Source organism: Protomyctophum bolini (assembly GCF_963924005.1).
Source record: "Protomyctophum bolini genome assembly, chromosome: 23".
In the NCBI taxonomy this organism is placed as follows: domain Eukaryota; kingdom Metazoa; phylum Chordata; class Actinopteri; order Myctophiformes; family Myctophidae; genus Protomyctophum; species Protomyctophum bolini.
In genome coordinates this window covers 20342829-20362973 of record NC_137884.1, presented here as the reverse complement: position 1 = coordinate 20362973, position 20145 = coordinate 20342829, and the positions used below count along the sequence as shown (strand labels likewise).

The 20145-nt window shown below is 44.9% G+C and overlaps 1 protein-coding gene across 2 annotated transcripts in view; it reads left to right on the top strand.

Annotated features, from left to right (window-relative positions):
* syt1a (synaptotagmin Ia) overlaps positions 1-20145 on the top strand; it is a 205970-nt gene that overhangs the window by 66474 nt on the left and 119351 nt on the right. Inside the window, exon 1 of one of the 2 annotated variants that reach the window (XM_080757571.1) lies at positions 13639-13705. The exons of the other annotated variant lie outside the window; for it this stretch is intronic. The gene's annotated coding sequence lies outside the window, so the exon portion shown is untranslated. Of the gene's footprint in view, positions 1-13638; positions 13706-20145 lie in introns of those variants that run through there. 2 annotated transcript variants of the gene reach the window in all.

Below are 20145 nucleotides of genomic sequence, written 5' to 3'. Positions count from 1 at the left end.
CAGATTGTACTTGGTTGGTTCCTTTGATGGTGAATCCTCCCCAATAGCAGCATTTGTGTACATCGAATGTGAAACAGAGTGATCAGCTGAATCAACACAGGCCAACTTTCCCTGCAGTCTAAGGCCACGCCAATGTTGTTTGGCTTCAGTCTGTTTGGTACTATAAGCAGAACCCTTCTTGCCGTTTCTTCCTGTAGTCTATAGAGCGACGCAGTCCCTCCCCCTTTCAGAACGACGAGTGGCCCAGGAAATGATTCTCCATTCATTTTTTCCATAGGCTTTTCAAAAAGTATGCAGCCAACACTTGCTGGCTGCAATTCTATCCCATTGGCTGAGAGGTCGGATAGATTGTAGATCAGTCTGCATCGCAGCTGGTAAAAAGATATGGAAATCTAACTTCTGGAATGGCATCATTTTCAAGATGGCTTCCCGGTCATTTTAAGACATTGCGGAAATGAATGCCTTTCCAGAACTCTTTTCCTCAAAGTTTAGTATGTTATTTAGCATATACAGTACCAATAGTAACGGAATCCATTGAAAAATCTCTTCAGTCAATTATTTGGGGTACCATATACTGACTATAATATTGGATTCATTGCAAACAGTGACGGGCATAATTCTCTGTGGGCTATCACATTTGACTGCCAAGAGATTGTATGTCCAAATGGTCTTTTCATTGGTTTATGATAGATGGCGCTCTTCGCCAACGTATGAATGGTTCTAGGTTTCTCGGTGACTGATACAGCCGGAAATTAACCGGAAGTGAAAGTGCCGGCATGCAGACCAAGGGCTAAATGCTAAAGTCAATAAACCGGTTCAGAAGCAAATAAGACATGTGCTCCAGGACTGTTTTGAAACCACAGACTGGGACATGTTTAAACAGGCAGCCACCGACAACCACCACACTGATATTGAGGAATACACAGAGACTGTTACTGATACTGCCTAAATGCATTGATGATGTCACAGAGACAAAGATAATCACAGTACGGGCCAATCAGAAGCCATAGCTGATGTTGGAAGTCCACAGGCTACTGAGTGCCCGGAATGTCGCCTTCGGAGCAGGTGATGACGCGGTGCCTGAGAACAGCTATAGTATAGGGCCAACTTGGACCCAGAGGTAAAAAGGCAGTACACCGAGAAGCCCACCGCTTCAGGGACAGACACCAGGAGCCTCTGGCAGGGGATTCAGACCATCACAGACTACAAACCGAGGAGGACTACAAACCCCGACCACAGACCTGTGACACCACTCTCATATATTACTGTATATGCCTGCTAAACTTGAGGTTTACGGGCAAATCTAGTGCCCATAAATTGCCTGTTTACTGCTGAACAACCCGAACGACTTATTCGGACGCTATGAAGCACAAAACACGACCAGGCGCTGCATCTGTCTCCAGCCAGCATGAGACGATCCCTCTCCAGGATCAATGCCCGCAAAGCTGCGGGCCTGGACGACATACCCGGTCGTGTGTTGAAGGACTGTGCAGTGGAACTGACTGATGTCTTCACAGACATCTTCAACACCTCCTTGAGCTGTGCTGCTGTCTCCGCATGCTTCAAAGAAACCACCGTCATTCCGACACCTAAAAAGGCTTCCCCATCCTGCTTCAATGACTACCGCCCCGTTGCACTGACTTGCGTCATCGTGAAGTGCTTACATCCACCCTCCCACCCTGGACCCCTTCCACTTTGCATATATCGGGCCAACAGGTGATGCAATCTCCACTGTACTCCACTCAGCTCTCACACATCTGGACACCAAGGACTCATTATGTAAGGATGCTGTTCATAGATTTTAGCTCAGCATTCAATACCATCATTCCCTAGCAGCTCAATGAGCTCATACAGAAGCTGGGAGTGAACACCTCACTGTGCAACTGGCTGTTGGACTTCCTGACTGGGAGACCACAGGCAGTGGCGGCAACACATCCAGTACCATCACCCTGAACACGGGTGCCCCCCAGGGATGTGTGCTCAGCCTCCTATACTCTTCACCCTGCTGACCCACGACTGCACACCAAAGCACAGCACCGACATCTTTGTCAAGTTTGCGGTCGACACAACTGTGGTGGGTCTCATCCACAAGAGTGATGAGTCCAGCTACAGGGACGAGGTGAGCCAGCTGACCACGCGGTGCGGAGACAACAATCTCACTCTCAATGGGCAGAAAACAAAGGAGTTTATCGTTGTTTTCAGGAGAGCACACACCCAGCACCCTCCACTTGCCAATCAACGGTACAGCGGTGGAGAGAGTGAGCAGTACTACATTCGTGGGTGTGCACATCACTGAGGACCTCTCCTGGAACACCAACACCACATCACTGTTTAACAAAGCTCAGCAACGCCTCTACTTCCTCCGCAGACTTAGAAGAGCCCCAGCCCCGCCCCCTATCATGATCTCCTATCGAGGCACCATCCTGCCGAAAGACCTTGCAGCGTACCGTGAGAGCAGCTGAGAAAATCTTTGGTGCCCCCCTCCTCCCGTCCCTCCAGGACATCTACAACACACGCCTGACCCGCAAAGCATTGCAGATCACAGGCGACATCACCCACCGCACACACATCTTCTTCAGCATTATGCCATCAGGGAGAACACAGAGGAGCCTTCGGGCAAAGACTAGCAGGCTGAGGGACAGCTTTGTCCATCAGGCTGTCAGGAAGCTGAACACTCTATACCAGCTCTCCCCCTACTCTCTTCCCACTGACTCTGGACTAATACAACCACTACCTCAAGGCTCACATACGTGTACGCACGCACTTTATTGCCTTTTAATCTGTTAAATCCCTCTATACTGTATGTCTGACATAATTTTGGTGTGACAAATAAATAAATCTTGAACCTTCATGAAAAAAACGTATATTCTGCCATGGTCATAATTGGATGTTGAGTCCAAAGCTAAACCCGTCACCATGATCTAGTAGTCTTTAGGTATTTAGATTTTCTAGCCTAGCAGCTGCAGGCAGCACACATTATAGCACAGCTCAGAAAATAGACTCACAAATCAGCTTGTTCACATTAACACATTTGATCCTGTTGACAGGTATACTCGTCCCGAATAATTAATTTCACGTGATGCGCGGGGCACTTTTGACGAGTAGGCTCGTCTTGAGGCGTTTGATATCACTATAACATTGCCTTGCTATTTTCCATTTCTTTAACCGCTCCGGTTATATATAACCTGTGTGTGTGTGTGTGTGTGTGTGTGTGTGTGAATAAGATGGGAATAGTTCAAACACACGGGTATAGTCTAAGATATAGCCTACAGTATACAGCCGTGTGTTCTCTGTTGTGAGCAAATAGTTATTTACAGGTCGAAGAATGCACATGATATGAGAAAATAATGTCCGGTGGATAATGAGGGTCAGCGTAATTATTCGGTCTGAATCGGCTCGTAATTAGTAACCCTGTCCCTAAGCCTATCCGCACGTGAAGCCACGTTGTCGGACCAATGCGCCGTCGGAAATAATAATTGAGGGAATCAAGAAAATTACTAGTAGCCTGGCTCCAGACCATAATACTCCGCCCACTCGGGATCCACTCTTACTTTCCGACAGCGCATTAGTTCCGACAACGCGTGCGGTCAGGGTCATGGACAACGTTAGGATAATGGGACGAGTCGGAACCCACACGCCGTCCGAATAATGACGCTGACCTTCTGGCTTCGTTCAGATGATAAGGCTATAGTTCTGAAAACAGTTACGATACACACACACACATTACACACAGTTCGGTGCTAATTGGCAATTAAAGAACAGTAAACCGTGCCCAGAAATGCCCATTCCTGGTTTTAATTACATTCATATTAGGTGAGGATTTAGGCCTGGCTGTGGTGGGAAAGCGGTAATGATCTTCTAGTCGACACGAAAAGGATGCTCGTCTGAATATTTACTAGTACACAATTCCTGCACGTCGCTCTCAAGAAATAACGAGCGCATGCGAGTCGTTCCTTGGAAGTCAGTCATAGCCACTTGGAATGGGAAAAATGTTAACTAATCTCTATAAGAAGAATCTGAAGTGAATCTGATGTCAATGACAGTTGATGAAACCCAAAGTTTATATTATTATTATGTTAATCATTTTATGATTCTAGATTCTCATTTGTTATTTATAATTCTTATTCAAATAAAAGTAATTGAGAAGTGTTTTTCTTTACATATCAAGAGTCAATATCCTAAAATTAAATAAACATTGAATACTGATCTTAAAATCAAATTGAATCGTGGATTAGGCATACCGTGACTACAAACAACAACAGATTTCCAAATGCACAGCTATTTATGGCAGTTGTAGGGTGGGTGACGACCGATCCCCACACACTGTATGAAATGGACTATGAGCCACAGTATGTGTGTGTGATTTTCCCCTGTGCCGTTTGACTTCTGTGTGACAATAACCACAGTTTTATATACTGAGCCTGCATGGCAGGCATGCAGTTCTGCAATCACTGGAAAGTAATGACAACTTTGGTCCAAATCCTGCTGTCGTCTGTCCTACCACTGAACCTGCCGCAGGAAGAGTCTACAGTTGTTGTCACCTGTAGACACTCGATTGCATGTTATCACATGGTTGATTACAGGCCATTACTGTAAATATAGCAGAGGCTCTCGGCACACAAATGGTTTTGTGTGAAATGCAGATCTGTACCCGGCACTCAGACATGTTTTCACAGTGGTACAGTGTGTATGTGGGTTGAGAATAATCTCCGTAATTTCCTCTCTCCAACTCATTGCGATTGCATTTCCGCCAGGCAATCAGTAAAGGCTGTCCGTCCGCCTCTTTCTTTGTGTGATATCCACCATCTTTAGTAGGCCTACATAGTGCATGGTCTTCTCTGGCCATAAGGTCCCTGGGTACTGTGTGTGATTCTCCAGGCATGTGTGAGCATAACAATGACCTGCCTTCCTTCAGGTAACTCTCTCGGCAGCTTTGCCCCCCAGTGTAATGCCAGCAATTGTTGGAATCGAGGGCAAGCGAGATAGGAATCAGCCACCGTTACACTAGTGGAAACATCTCTCAGATGGCTGTCAGCCAGCCAAGCAAGCAGCCATCTCTGGCCTGGCAAGAATACCCAAGTAGACAACGGTGTCGATTCCATTGACTAAATGCAAGACGGAAAATGTCCGTCGACTGCCTTTTTTTACTGACGAAAAAAAAAAAAACTAAGCTATGATGACTAAAACAAAGACTAATATATAATATAAATAAAAACTAGACTGAAATGTTAGGGAGGGACTAGTGAAGAAGGGATCCAGTACAACTAAAATACAAGACAATTTTATGTTTGGTTGAGCTTGGGTGTTGAAAATTGAGCTTGGGTTGTGAAAATAACAGATCTACAAGATCTGCAACATGTCGTGCTGCAATTACAAACAGTACACACAAGCATGTTGTGTGACGTACAGAACTGTATGCATAAAAAGTTCAGATGTTAGCGTCTTATATTATATTAGATATTAGGGTTTATTTTTTATGGTCTTCGGTTCGTCGATCACATGACCGGTGGTAAAACCCCACACAATACATCCCCATTTGCTCGCTATCAGAGCCTGTAGCTTTCAAACCGATTGTCGCATAATCGCATATATGGATCAGGATTATTTTCCTATTCCAGGACATGCGTGAGCATCATTTGAGGGCACCCATGCGCGGAATGGAGCAACGCAGAATATTTCAACGGTTCGTGAAAAACGTTCCGAAAACTGTCAGGCAACAGAGTAGGGCATGTTTTAATTCTGGCAGTATATTATATACAGTTGCAAAATATTGCGTACATGTACCTGCTGCATGGAGATAGCCTGCAGGACATTTAGGAATGCATTGCAACACTAACTGTGACAGCCAGACTCTTCTTGTAGCTAAGGGGAGGAAATGTCAACATCCCTATTTTGGTCCTCTAGTTTTGCGAAAAAGAAGATCCTGATGCTGAGCTCTTGACCAGGTTTTACAATGTCAGTGGTTCCCAAACTTTTCAGGTCGAGACCCAAAAGAGAGATTATTATGTTTGCCCCGGAACCCAAACTAGTGAAAATAGCAGATCTACAAGTGCTATTAGCAGATCTAACATGATGTTCCGTGCCGTGTTGCAAGCTTATAGATATAGGCTATTTTCACTACTTCTTAATTATAAATATTTTAATTAATGGCATTTCTTAGATTACTTTTGTTTACACACAACATTTAAAATGTAAAAATAATATAGGCCTATTTTTTTAAAGGGTTAGGGCTAGGGAAGAGGACATAGGCCAGTCATGGCCCATAAGAAATGGTCTGTGAACCACCATGTGTTTAGGAAACGGTGATTTACATGCACCCCTATATTCCATACGTTTTTCTGTTGTCTTGAATATCCATTAACATTATGGTAATATTGTCCTATTTGAATTTCCCTTTGTTGCCTGTTCATTTAATTTGGTCAATCTAACACTGAGATACTACAGAAGGGGCTGTGTGCAGTGCGTGCCGGAATGTTGCTTATGTACTTAGTAATCACTCAAGTATCACTGAAGTAGAGTGAAAGAATGTACTAAAGTGAGTACTAAAATGACCGACAGCAAAAAGGGAGAGTGATGTTTAAGAATTTGCCTGAATGTCCTTGAATGTCTATTCCAATACGGTACATGTCCAAAGCCTTCTAGAAATGAATAGGGGAGGGGGGGGGGACAGACCTCATTCAAACCTAGAACAAACTAATTCACGTCAGTGTTGGACGCGGATGTTTGTTCATTTCAAAGACAAACTAGCAGGCACTCACTCCCTCAAGTTTAGCTGAGTATAGCCATATTTCTGTATCTGATGGCTACATCACAGATCCTCCATCTTCCAAAGTTTCTTGTCCTCGCTGCTGGCAGCAAGTCACCCCCAAAGTTCCTTGAGACTGAGAGGGTAAACAAGCCTGCCGGTGTTCATCAATGTAATCTTGTTTGCTCTGAAAGCAGTGTCTACGGACGACAGCGCACGTACTGCCACAGGGATGAAGGTCTACCCTGGAGAGCACTGTGATCCTATAGCTGCCTTCATGACTTTAAAGGAGACGAGATGGAATGGCCTTGTGGAACTGCAGCTTGTGTTGTGTGTGTGCACACACAGATATGCAATGGCAGGGCACCGCTGCAGAAATCTGGGAACCCATCGGCACAAAAATGGGGAAAGAAACGACAGCGCCGTGTTTTCCTGAATCTGTTCTTGAGAGATTACATGGGGTAGAACTATGTGATCTCCATGGGTTTGTAATTACTCTCCCAGTGAGTAGCTTTCACAGCAGAGGGAGACGACTGAAAATGTGTCACAGCAGGATAACTAAAACACAGCGTGTCACAAAGATTTTTTTTTCTTTATTTCATGTAACATAACAGACAAAACACGACTCCACATGACACAAACTAAAGCAAACAAAAGCATAAAACCTCAAAGATTGCCCCCCCATGTGATTTGGATGTCACAAAAAAACGATTTTGAAGGAGTAAAGAGTCACCCCAAAAAATAAACACATTATAATTCTTTCAAGAGGAATAATTAAGCATTTGCAAGAGGCTTTCTGGTGTGATATTTTTATCATCTGTTCCACCATCTGTTCTACTGCATACCATCAGACTGTTGAACAAGGCCTGTCAACTGGAACGCTTTCCTTGAAACTGACTTATTTTCTTCACTGGAATGGAGTGCATCTGTTCCTCATATCAATGCAGACTTTGCTTTGCCATGTGGATTTCTACCTGTGACGTTTCTGCCCTATGAGGGCGGCAGTGGCTCAGGGGTAGAGTGGCCGGTAGAGCGGATCACCTGTCTAAGGGAGAAGTGATCATTAATTTTTCTCTCCCTTAGGCCTGCTGGAAGGTGGATTATCAGGCCTGTTTTGAAGGAAGCCAGTGATCTACATTCTTTGAGGGAAGGGGTCAGGGCATATTCCACGCTTGGGTGGCAGTGCTGTAGAGGGAGCAGATCGAGTTGTTGTCATTGTCATTTTATTCAGTTTCTGGTTTTTCCCCTCTGAGGGAAAAAAGCTCATTCTTATCAACACATAGCAATTTATTCAGAGGAGAGCTTGTACTTTTTGCACTCTTTGTTGTTAAAGGGACATAAAAAAAAGTTTTGTAATTTTTCAGTGGAACTTTAGTGGATTGTTTGTAATCCTGGCCTTTCTGGCCCAAACAAGTGCTCTGATTTGCCTGTAGACTGTGAGGTATAACAGTTCACAAATCCCATAAGTGACATAAGAATTTGCCAGCTCGTATAACAACATGGAATCGTGCATTTCCCGCCAGTGTGTTTGTTGGTTGGTTGGTCACCCCATATGGTCATGGCATCACGTGACATCATCAGGGATGACCCTTAGATCTCCATATATGGAGCTGACCTGTTCTGACATTCCATATTATGTTGATCCTTCCCCATTCATCCTTCCTCTTCAATGTCTCCCTTTTGACTGATAGTGATACCTATCCATTTAAACTCTAGACGGGCCTGCCCCAAAGTTATTAAGGCCCGGCCCTACCGGTATACAGAATTACAGTACAGAACATACAATAATGTGAATAAACTGACAACAATAGTCTTGGTATCCCTTTGGCCAGCCACGCTAATTAAAATAGAAAATGCCATTAGTCAAAACTCAGTATACCACTGTATGGTGATGGTGTAATCCTTTTAAAGGCCGGTCCTCCAACTGCATGTGTGGACTGTAGTACAGTAATTGACGCTGGCTGGCTGTAGAGATGGTGATGACATGGGGCCATAGTTAGGTCATTAGAGGAGTTGACATATCTGGGTCTTTGGCTTTCTGCCTCGCTGCCTGTCACAGATGAGAGGCTCTCTTGATTGGCAGGTTAAACCATTTTGTGCGGGAACCCCTTTTGGTGTTTTGAGCATTGTGTTAGACTGGCTTTTGAAAAATAGCAGATGTACATGCTTGTAGGTCTGCTTTTTTTTTGAAAAATCGTGAAAATGTGCCACAAATCTTTGGATATATATAAACTCTTTCAGCGCGAACGTTTTTTACTAAGATCTTTGCTTCTGGGAGGTCCCTGGAACAACATATTTTCAGATGGTGGTCGGTGGCCAATTGCATAGTTTCTGGGGTCCTTGACATGAAATATTGAGAACCACTGATATAGAAACATAGGGTTTTCAGAAAACTGTCATAATTTAGAAGACATTTTCTAAATTTCAAAGTCGGGTCTAAATGGGTTAAACTCTTCAAAGTCAGCTTGCTCTACGGCTCACCTTCTCAGTGTCGATTACTGTCGTATAAAGCCTCCGCCGCCCAACGAATGCCACCCATCCTCCACTCCACTTGACTGATACACACACAAGAAGGCTCTAAGCATTGTTGTCACGTCCACCACCCCCTTTGTCTTATATAACAGAAGCCACAGCTATAGACTGTTCAATATGGAGCTTGCACACATACAGTACTGTATGTTATGTGTTGGCCCTGCAGGACTAGAAAACGAATACATTATTTGTCCTTTCTTCCTAGCCAGACTCCAGCTGGGGGAGAGATGAGGCTGGGGGATGATGATTGCCGCCCCCCAGCTTTAGCTCTCAGAGAGAGGTCAATGTTGGGCCCTGCTGTTCGTCACACAATTGTATCATTTTAGTTGGTTGCTGCCTGAGAGCCCATTCAAGACCAGTTAAAGTGTTCTAATCAATAAAGACTCCTTGCATGGAATGCTGATTTTTGAACCGATGGAGGAATCGTGCCGGTTGGATGTAGACGAGAACGACGTAGGCCAACTCAAGAGTTACATTATTGACAAACATCTGCATTGCTTAATTTGCAAGAAGTCTGCACAATTAGAGATAGCAGAATAATTGTTATTTATATATATATATATATTGTCTGCCTGTTATCTCTCCTAATGGTACCAACATAAATACAGGAATTGTGGACAACATCCTATCCAACAACAACAAAGTATGAATTGGGTCTGAGAGGCTAAAATCTCATCAAATGGTGGTTCGTGTCGAATAAATGGTCCTTGATATGAACAGGGTTGAAAACCATTGACTTAGGCCACATACACACAGATAGAGAGAGAGAGAGAGAGGGAGAGGTGAATAAACAGAGATTTAGAAGAGTAATGATGACTGTGAGTCCAAATACAGGGCTGAAGTGTTACAAAATGACGAAAGAATGATGAGAAAGGACTGAGCAAATGTGAAAACAAAGCACAGCAGGAGAAGAGAGCGCTGTGCTCCACGAAGCATCACAACAGGGCTGGTGCAGATGGCTGCTGGAAGCCACACACACACTCAGTCACTATAGCGATTGACATTGCACGGTGACAAACTCTTGTGTTCGGAGCGCGGTATATTTTGTTATGCATGCATATTTAGCGCCGCATCTCAAACCCCGGCGATGCATCATAGATTCGTACACACACCATTGTAATAGCGCCGTCTTACTCACCGCCACCTGTGCCTGTCCATGCATTGATGCGAGACCAGCTGGAAATTGATTGGCGGGCGTTTGAAGCCTGATTTATACACGGTCGCATGCCGGTGTCGCGTGCCCAAAATAGCCGATAGATCTGCTACAGTGTTTTTCGGCACTGCCACCAGCAGAACTGTATAAGTAACCACTTATTAACCCGTCGCCCTGAATATAGCCGGCGGGGGAAACTGTCTGTCAGAAAGTGAAACCCACAGTATGACGTCTCTCTTATCTGTGCTCTAATCCGTGTTGTTCTGGTGACAGTTCTGGTGAACTGGAAGTTGTCATTCCTCTGGCAAATGTTTTACAAAATGTTACATTTGGATGTGAATGTGTTTAGCTTCCCGACTAACTAACAAAGCAGTGTTGATTTCCTCGACTCATAGGCTACTATGACAAAAGAAAATAGGCTTTTATCGACTAAATGAAAACTCGACTCCCGATCCCGACGGCCTTTACTGCATGTCTTCCCCCCATCTCTCTCCCCATTTCCTGTCAGCCTACTGCCTGTCCCTCTATAAAAAATGTGGAATAAAGGGCGAAAGCCAAAATAAAAAAAACCTTCGCTCTGAAAGAATATATATTGAAAGATTTGCGCCACATTTTTATGATTTTTCAAACATCTGCTATTTTTCAACAGCTAAAGTATAACATAATGCTTAAAACAGCAAAGGTTTCCCCGTTAGATAAATCACCAGCAATGCGAGACAAATGTGACAGAACACCCTGCCGAGGCAGAGGCTTATAGGCTATATTCACAGTGGCAGCCCAAATCAGATTTCTGGCCAATCCAGACTGGAATCATTATTATTTTAATCGAGACTGAACAACAACTAAAAAAGAAAAACAACATCAGCATGGAAACTGATTTTGTTTTTGCATTTATTTGAATCGCATTCCTAGGTGGATTGACGTGATTCAAATGTGATTTCCAAAGAAGAGTCTCAGCAAGACAGGTTGCGGATAGGTTGACGAAGTCTGACTCTTGAGTACATAAATCCGATCTGATCACTACTGCCTGCAGTATGATCAAAGCCTTATAAGATGGTACCAAGGCTTTGATCATGATTGATGGTACCAACATGGGGGCACGGTGGAACAGTCGGTAGTGCTGTCGCTTCACAGCTAGAAGGTCCTGGGTTTGATTCCCGCTGGGGAAGCTGTGGGCGCTGGGGGAGGTGTTCTCTCCTCGTCATCAGTGCCCATACCCGAGGCGGGCTTGGTGAGACGACCTTTCTGTGTGGAGTTTGCATGTTCTCTCCGTGTCCCCTAGGGTAGGTACCCTCACAAAAAACATGCAGTAATCCTGGTCTCTAAAACTATCTCCCCCTGGCCAGCTGGGGCGCCTTGTGAAAGGAACTGGTCAGAATAACGTGTTCCCTCGCACGCACTACATCCGGCCAGGGAAAATCCCCCCTATCAGGTGAAAAGAAACAAAAGTATTTGTAGGCCAACTTTACTTGAGTATTTCCAATTTCCAAAACTTTTGCATTTCAGAGGCAATTATTTGAAACCTTTACTTATTTGTTACTTTGATTAGTATTACATTGGTACTTTGAGTACATTTCAATGCCAAACACTTTTGTACTTTTACTCAAGCAGCCTACATTTTGAATTCCGTACTTTTACTCATAACAAAGTATATTTTCTACATTGCAGCATTTATACTTTTTACTTATAAAGTAAAACCTTTGAGTATACTTTTGCCACCACTAGCCCAAACCTCAGCAGCGTGGCTGGGGAGGAGGAGGACACCCCAGCTGCTTTCTGTCCCCTTCTGGCCACCGCCCGCCGTCCTGGCTCCCAACACGGCCAATGGTCTGTGAAAACGGCTATATGTGCCACCCCGACGCTGTCATGCACCGATTACTGAGCTGATGGAAAAACCAACACACGCCAAACGACGCAGGCTTACTTGGTATAGTGGGCTAGTGGCTATAGCGCGCCTGCATGCAGTATAGGTGTTTCAATTCAAGTTTATTTGAAAACATCATTGCATAACAGTATGAATTATGATGTTTCTTACAAGAGGACCGCTCTGTTAAACAAAAACAAAAAAAACGAATACAAATACAACACTAAAAAAGTTTCTATTACTTCTGATAAAGCTTGTACGCTCTTGGGAGGAACGACATCTGGTATAGCCCAACACAGTGCCGTAAGACATCTCTTGGATTGAATTAATATATGTATTAAGCATTTATAAGAGCATAAATATTTAAGCATATGGCCAAATATGCCATGGGCATGGTTTGCAATCCTCACATACATTTTTCAATAGGGTAGAATAGCTCTTCCTACCTCCGGGCACCCTTCCCTGTACTTCCTTCACAGGTGTTACCGGTGATCCTAATGAAGGCTCAGTTCCATTTAGTGTTCAGTGGTTCTCAAACTTGTTTTTAATTTCAAGATCCCCCATAACTCTGAGAGTGTACAAATGGTGGTCCATTTGGTTCCTTTTGTACACGAGTTACACACCCGTACGGGGCCATTTGGAACCCACTACTAAATTGGGTTTTGGCCTTGATGGCATCATAATGCCTGATTTTACACTTTTCACTCTGAAAATAGCAGATCTACAAGCTCATAACGTTGTGAGCTTGTACAGTAGATCTGCTGTTTACAGAGTGCAAAACACCAGAGCGTAACCAACCATGAAATCATCTCTTCTGCACTAGTCCCTCTTTAACATTTGTAATCACCATGGCTTAGTTTTTATTGAGTGTCAAAAGGTAGTCGAAGAACATTTTTCGTCATGGTTTTAGGCTAGCCCGGGTTGCGCACACTTATCCAAAGGTCCGACATACGTTTGTCCGAAGTGCGTTGCATCGTGCTTGCAGTTAGGATCAGGTTACGGTTTGGGGTGTAGGTTGTCGGACTGTTAGTATGTCTGAACCAATGCCGTTTTAATGCATAACGATCAAACTGCAGGGGTCCTTGAAATGACGGTAGAGCGGCCGGAGGGGAACCGCAATGTTCCCAGTTCGGTCCCAGGCTCCCCCAGAGTTAGTGTCGACGTGTCCTTGACCTTCCCAATGTGCAGGTTGGTGCCTTGCATGGTTTCCACCGCCATTGTGTATGACTGTGTGTATGAATGGGTGAATGTAATGCACAATCGATGTAAAGCACCTTGGATAAAGGCGCTATATAAATGCACTATTTATCTTCTCCAGATCTGAGTGACTGCTGCCCGGGAGAGTGACTGAGAGTGGAGTGTGGAAGAAGAAGTTATTGGATCTGTCACAGCACGTGTCATCGACCGAAAGGTTAGTCTCCGACATCCTTTCCTCCAAAAAGAAGCCCATGCAACAAAGAGCTGGCCTTCCATTTTCACCCACATGGCCACTGCCTATCAATTTTAACATTATACAAAAAAGCTGAAAATGGTTAAATACGTTGTCTATCATACATTAGATGCCATACATATTTTTGGCATATATCATCTTCAGCTCAGGTTTAACCATTTACCATTTATTGCAATGTCATTGCATATAGTTTGGCGGTGTGGCTCTGCTCATGTGCTATCACAGATTATACAACAGGTCGTTTCGAGGAAGCAATCTGATTAGTTGAAACAGCCTTCTAGCCGTGGAGCACCACTCCACACCTAATCAAAACAATTAACACATTCAGCTGCTCTGTTCTCACAGAGCGCAGCAAACTCGGTGGCTAGGCTAGCTAATTTCTTGGGACATTTGTGGTCGTAGTGAGGTCGTATCTGTCATAAAAAAAATGTTTTTTCAGCGATTTTCTTAGTTTTAAGGGTAACTCTTGTATAATTGCAATATTACAATATAATATTGCTTAATTACCTCAACTGTGCACCAAGACATACACACAATCTCAGATCACAAACCCCTAGAGCACCCCTAGGGAGGTGGAGGGAATTTGAACGCTGACTGTACGACTATACTACTGTGTCAGCTTGGCATGTAGAGTGAACACAGTGAATGGTGACTATGCTTTAAAAGGACCGTCTTGATTGTACTGTGCGCGTGTGTGAGTTAGCTTGAAGCGAACGAGAAAAAGACTGACTGAGGGAGTATGAAGGAATTCCCGGTTTGTGAATTAATGGAGGGGAGGTCTCGGGGAGAAACAATTAAAAGTAAGCTGTAATTAACTAACTCTGTGCTGGATCTGGGGTCTTATTTTGGGGGGTTTCTGTGACGTTCCTTCTACAACAAAAAGGAAAGTAATTTTAACTTTTTTGTGTGGTCGTTTCAGAAAAAAATGAAACGACCACACAAACAAAAGAGAAAACATTTCTCACAATTGATACACACACCAGGGATAGGAATATTGTTTGATTTGCATTAAAACGCGTAAATACGACTTGCCATGATCTATTTATCTGAAATTGTAGATAAGCAAATCTCTTATACACCAGCATCAGGGGGTAACTTATTTTGTAAGAAGGATCTAAGAAAGAAAGAAAAAGTGCTCTGAATATATGTTTCAGTAAGTCACAGTTAATTTAGTCTTGTGCAGACTTGGATGTATATTTAGGAACAGTTGAGTAAATTGTCCACTGGCAGGAGCAGTTATTCACAACACGTGCGTGTGTGTCCGTTATTGGAATGAAACATTGATCGTACAAACCCATATCTTACAGTGGAAGCGATGCATTCTATAAATCTGACATTGTACAAGACCAGATATCAGGGAAAAGATGCATGAATATGAATCATGTCCTCTGGGAAACAGAGCACTGAGGTCGGAGACTACTTGTTGTTACTGCATGCTAAATAGTACAAAAATAGAGTTTCAGCACATAGCTACAGTAGATCTATTTTAACTCACTCAGCGCCGATATCTCCTCCCATGGTCCAAACGCCCTCTGCGCCGAGTTCGCCTTTTGACGCCTTTTTTTAATTTAAATTGATTACGGTTCAATCACAACTGTGTCCTGTACGTGCTCATAGCACTCCTGTAGCGGTGCAATGAAAGAATCGTAATACAGACATGCAAAAGTGTAGCTTTTCGGCGAAAATCGCCGTTTTTATCCCAAATATAGGACCTGTGTGATTCATGCAAATCCGTTAAAAAAATGTTTGGGGGGGGGTGAGGGGGTCTGTGAAGCCCGAGCTCGCTGCCCGGAGAATTATCTGACAGACTACTCTCGTGAGTCACTAATGATTCTGAGCGATATTTCTGCTTGCATCTGGGCGGCATGATGTGCGCAGCCGCTGGTCGCTCCGCGGAAAAAAAACCTGTTTGTGTGGACTCGGCATGAATTTTGACACACTGTCTGTGACTCGCCAGTCGATCCATTAGTTTAGCTGCTACAGTTAGCATTAGCAACGTTAGCACTTTGCGTTATACTGTCTGTGGTGTGGACGCGCCGGCGTCAGTTTCTCTCGCTGTGTGTGTGTGTGTGTGTGTCTGTCTGTGTGCTCGTGTGTGTGCATGCATGCGTATGAGTAAATAAATAAAGCACGCGCGCGCGCGTGTGTGTGTGTGTGTGTGTGTGTGTGTGTGTGTGTGTGTGTGTGTGTGTGTGTGTGTGTGTGTGCGTGCGTGCGTGCCAGGGCTTATACTAAATGGATATATTAAAAACGAAAACATGCAGCTCAACTGTTGAATAAGGAGAGGATGTTACTCTACATGTCTTAAATTGACTAAGGCTAAAATAATGAAGTAAACTGACCCTGTTGACTAAACCATCCCAAAACATTTTATTTGTATTATAATTCATTATTTTGCCAGTGAATATAATTTTCTATTTTACATGATGTGAAGAGTGTAACTGTAAGGGATTTTGAGATGGGAGTGTGAGTGCTGGACCAGTTTCTTTCTTTAAATCACACCTGTGTGAAGTGACCCTTATCATCATACATCATCCATTCATTGTCATTTTTGTGACAATGAATGTGTAGGATTGTGTAGGACAAAAATAGCCGATATATGACAATTCATTCATTGTCAATGGCATTTAGGACACAAATCTACTGAATATAGGAGGGGCTAGTGCTCCTCGAGGGGCTAGTGCTCCTGTTGGAGTAAATTAATTGTTCTATGACTATCAGGACATGAATGTTAACATCTTGCTCAATACTGACTAGATTTGTACTGATTTAGTAAATAATCATCTGTCATTTTTGAGTGGTGCAGCCACTCAACCACACTATAGACAGCTACAGTATGTGTCCCTGTGTCTGTCCCTGGCTGGGTCCCTGTGTCCCTGGCGGTGTCCCTGTGTCACTGGGTCTGTTCCTGGCTGTGTGCCTGTGTCACTGGGTCTGTCCCTGGCTGTGTCACTGTGTCATTGGGTCTGTCCCTGGCTGTCCCTGTGTCACTAGGTCTGTCCCTGTGTCACTAGGTCTGTCCCTGGCTGTCCCTGTGTCACTGGGTCTGTCCCTGGCTGTCCCTGGCTGTGTCCCTGGCTGTGTCCCTGTGTCACTGGGTCTGTCCCTGGCTGTGTCCCTGGCTGTGTCCCTGTGTCACTGGGTCTGTCCCTGGCTGTCCCTGTGTCACTGGGTCTGTCCCTCGCTGTCCCTGTGTCACTGGGTCTGTCCCTGGCTGTGTCCCTGTGTCACTGGGTCTGTCCCTGGCTGTCCCTGGCTGTGTCCCTGGCTGTGTCCCTGTGTCACTGGGTCTGTCCCTGGCTGTCCCTGTGTCACTGGGTCTGTCCCTGGCTGTGTCCCTGTGTCACTGGGTCTGTCCCTGGCTGTCCCTGGCTGTGTCCCTGGCTGTGTCCCTGTGTCACTGGGTCTGTCCCTGGCTGTCCCTGTGTCACTGTCCCTGTCCCTGGCTGTCCCTGTGTCACTGGGTCTGTCCCTGGATGTGTCCCTGGCTGTGTCACTGGGTCTGTCCCTGGCTGTCCCTGTGTCACTGGGTCTGTCCCTGGCTGTCCCTGTGTCACTGGGTCTGTCCCTGGATGTGTCCCTGGCTGTGTCCCTGTGTCACTGGGTCTGTCCCTGGCTGTCCCTGTGTCACTGGGTCTGTCCCTGGCTGCCCCTGTGTCACTGGGTCTGTCCCTGGCTGTGTCCCTGGGTCCCTGGCTGTGTCCGAGCACGAAACATAGCGTTATAGCATTTGTTCACCACCAAGTGTCACTGTTGCACAGCCTAACACACAGACACACAGGCCGGGAGGAGGGCTAGTACAGTGTAGTATATACTGTCCCCCATGACACCCCCCCCCCCCCCCCCCAAAGTGGGTTTAGTACCGATAAACGCTTAAAAGATTTGCGCCGCGGTTTTGCCCGCGGCACAGCGTTGGCCCCGCACACTGTCACCTTTTTCACCTTGGGCCTGTTTGCATGCCTGGTAATATCTTGGATTCTTCTTTTTGGCTCAAAACAAGCTATATTTGCGGCCCATTTCTCGATATGATCCTCGGGTACAAAATGTAGGCCTATATTTTGGGTGAATTAAATAACAATCTAAGCACCCGTTACACCCGATAATTCACTTCCTGACCCTCCCTCGGCCTCAGGTCTAAATGGGTTAATGGTTCTCCTCAATAGTTCCTGAAAGAACCATCAGCAACCTAAGAACAATTGACATAAGTGTATGGTGGTTCTTTACCTCTCCCCCCCCCCCCCCCCCCCCCCCATTGCTTGGGGTGGCGGTGGAGGAAACATTCCCCTGTCAATTAAGCCATTGAACTAAAATGGCTACAGATCTCTTCATTGTGTCTCCGTCTTTTCCATTATCATTAGGAGACGATGCCTGTAAAAGGTTAGAACGATGTGAGAGGGAGGAGGTCTTTATTTAGCACGGCTTCGTTTAGCTGGACTATAATGCAGTCTTCATGCTCCTGCTGTCTGTGTGTGTGTGTGTGTGTGTGTGTGTGTGTGTGTGTGTGTGTGTGTGTGTGTGTGTGTGTGTGTGCGCTAAACTAAAAACCTCCACCGGGGCCAAAAGCCGGAGTGAGTCACACGGGGAGTCCAGGAACCCTGGCCGGGACTGCTTTGCGTTAACCTTGTCTGCCCTAATCGGCGGTGAATTGCATTGTTTTAGATTGGGCTTGTTCAGGGGTTACGGGACGAGGCAATGGAGGTACACGGCCTCCCGTTCCTCTCTGTTTTTTTCTCGTTCCTCTCCTCCTTCCTCCGTCTCGGCGTGGGGGGACGGGGCACCGCCACTTTGGATATGTCACGGGCAATAAGGATGAAAAATTGGCCTGCTCTTCGGGGTCCACAGTCGGAGCACCGCGGGGCTCTGTCGATCCTCCACCGTCCTAGAGGAGAGGAGAGGCCGAGACTTCGCACTCGCTAAAACAAAATGGGGATTTAACGAGGCCAGAATCACTCACAATGCCTCTGTAAATAGCCACTGAACCCCGCCTGAACCAACGCTGGCGGTTTGGATACAGGCACCTTAACGCCAACGACGTGTGCACTGACTGAATAGGGTTTGACAGCACAGCGCGTGTGTATGGTGTAGTTTCAGAAGCTAAGATCTGCAAATTATCACAATGAACACGGCAAGCCTCAATCTAATCAACATTAATGAACTGCCTCTTTGGAAATACTGTGTTCTGAATATCCCTATAGTGTGCCATTTTAAATTCAAACCGACCCTAATTTTTATTTTATTATATCATACATCATCACAATCCCTCCAATCATTTTTGGTGTCCTCACTTTACGTCACTTTTTAAGCCCTCAAGCCAATCAAATCATCGCTATGGGGTCAAAAACTCAGTGTTCGTCGACTACCTTTTTTCACTGACGCAAACTAAATGGAAGCTAAGTGAAAAGGTATGATGACTAAAACTAAGACTAAATACATTGACACTTTTTCGTCAACAAATAAAAACTAGAATAAATATTAGGAAGGGACTAGTGGACAAGAGATCCAGTACTGTACATGTCATTTTCGCAGAGCGACGCATTGTGAGCTTGTAGATTATTTTCAGCAAGTGAGTGTAAAATCTGTCATTACGACAGCATCAAAGCCCACCAAAATACATACAAATGTTATGATATTTAGTCGACTAAGACATGACTAAAACACTAAAACATCCCACGTGACTAAAATGTGACTAAAACTAAATGAAAACTATTCCAGAGACTATAATGACTATAAAACTAAAATCAAAATTTGCTATCAAAATCAACACTGCTCTGGAAAGCCAAGCGAGCCCCGGCGGCCTCTCTCCTCTCCTCTCTGTTGCTCTGCTCGTCTCCTCTCCTTCCCAACAGTGGAGATAAAGATCTCTTGTCGTAATTATTGCTCCGTGAAGCGGCTTAATTCCGCCAAGTCGATAGCGATCGCGGCCGTCAGGTAGCTACAGAGGATATCTGCCACCAGCTGTTCATGTCCTCTGCATGTTCCACGGGGCTGTGCGGTGGGGAAAGTAATGGCGCTGTCATGTGATACGTGTCTGGCCATCGACAGGCTTTGCTTTCAGACCAGTAGGTTCCATCGACAGGCTGCTTCATAGACCAGGCTTGTTTCTGGCAGCGAGTATCGTTTTAGTCCTAGTCTCTTGAATAGTTTTCATTTAGTTTCAGTCACATTCTAGTGACCTGGAATGTTTTGGTGTTAGTCTAGTTTTAGTCGACTAAATATCATAAGATTTGCCGCGTTTGTGAGCCTGTAGCCTCGGAAACCCAGACGTTTTTTACTTCCAGGGAGAAAAAAAAAAAGTCTGGGACCGAATCCACTTCAATTCGGCATAGTAGCGCAAACGTCGATCACTGATTTCTGATTGTCTGCACCTTTGTTAAATTGACACACACACGCACACCCGTACA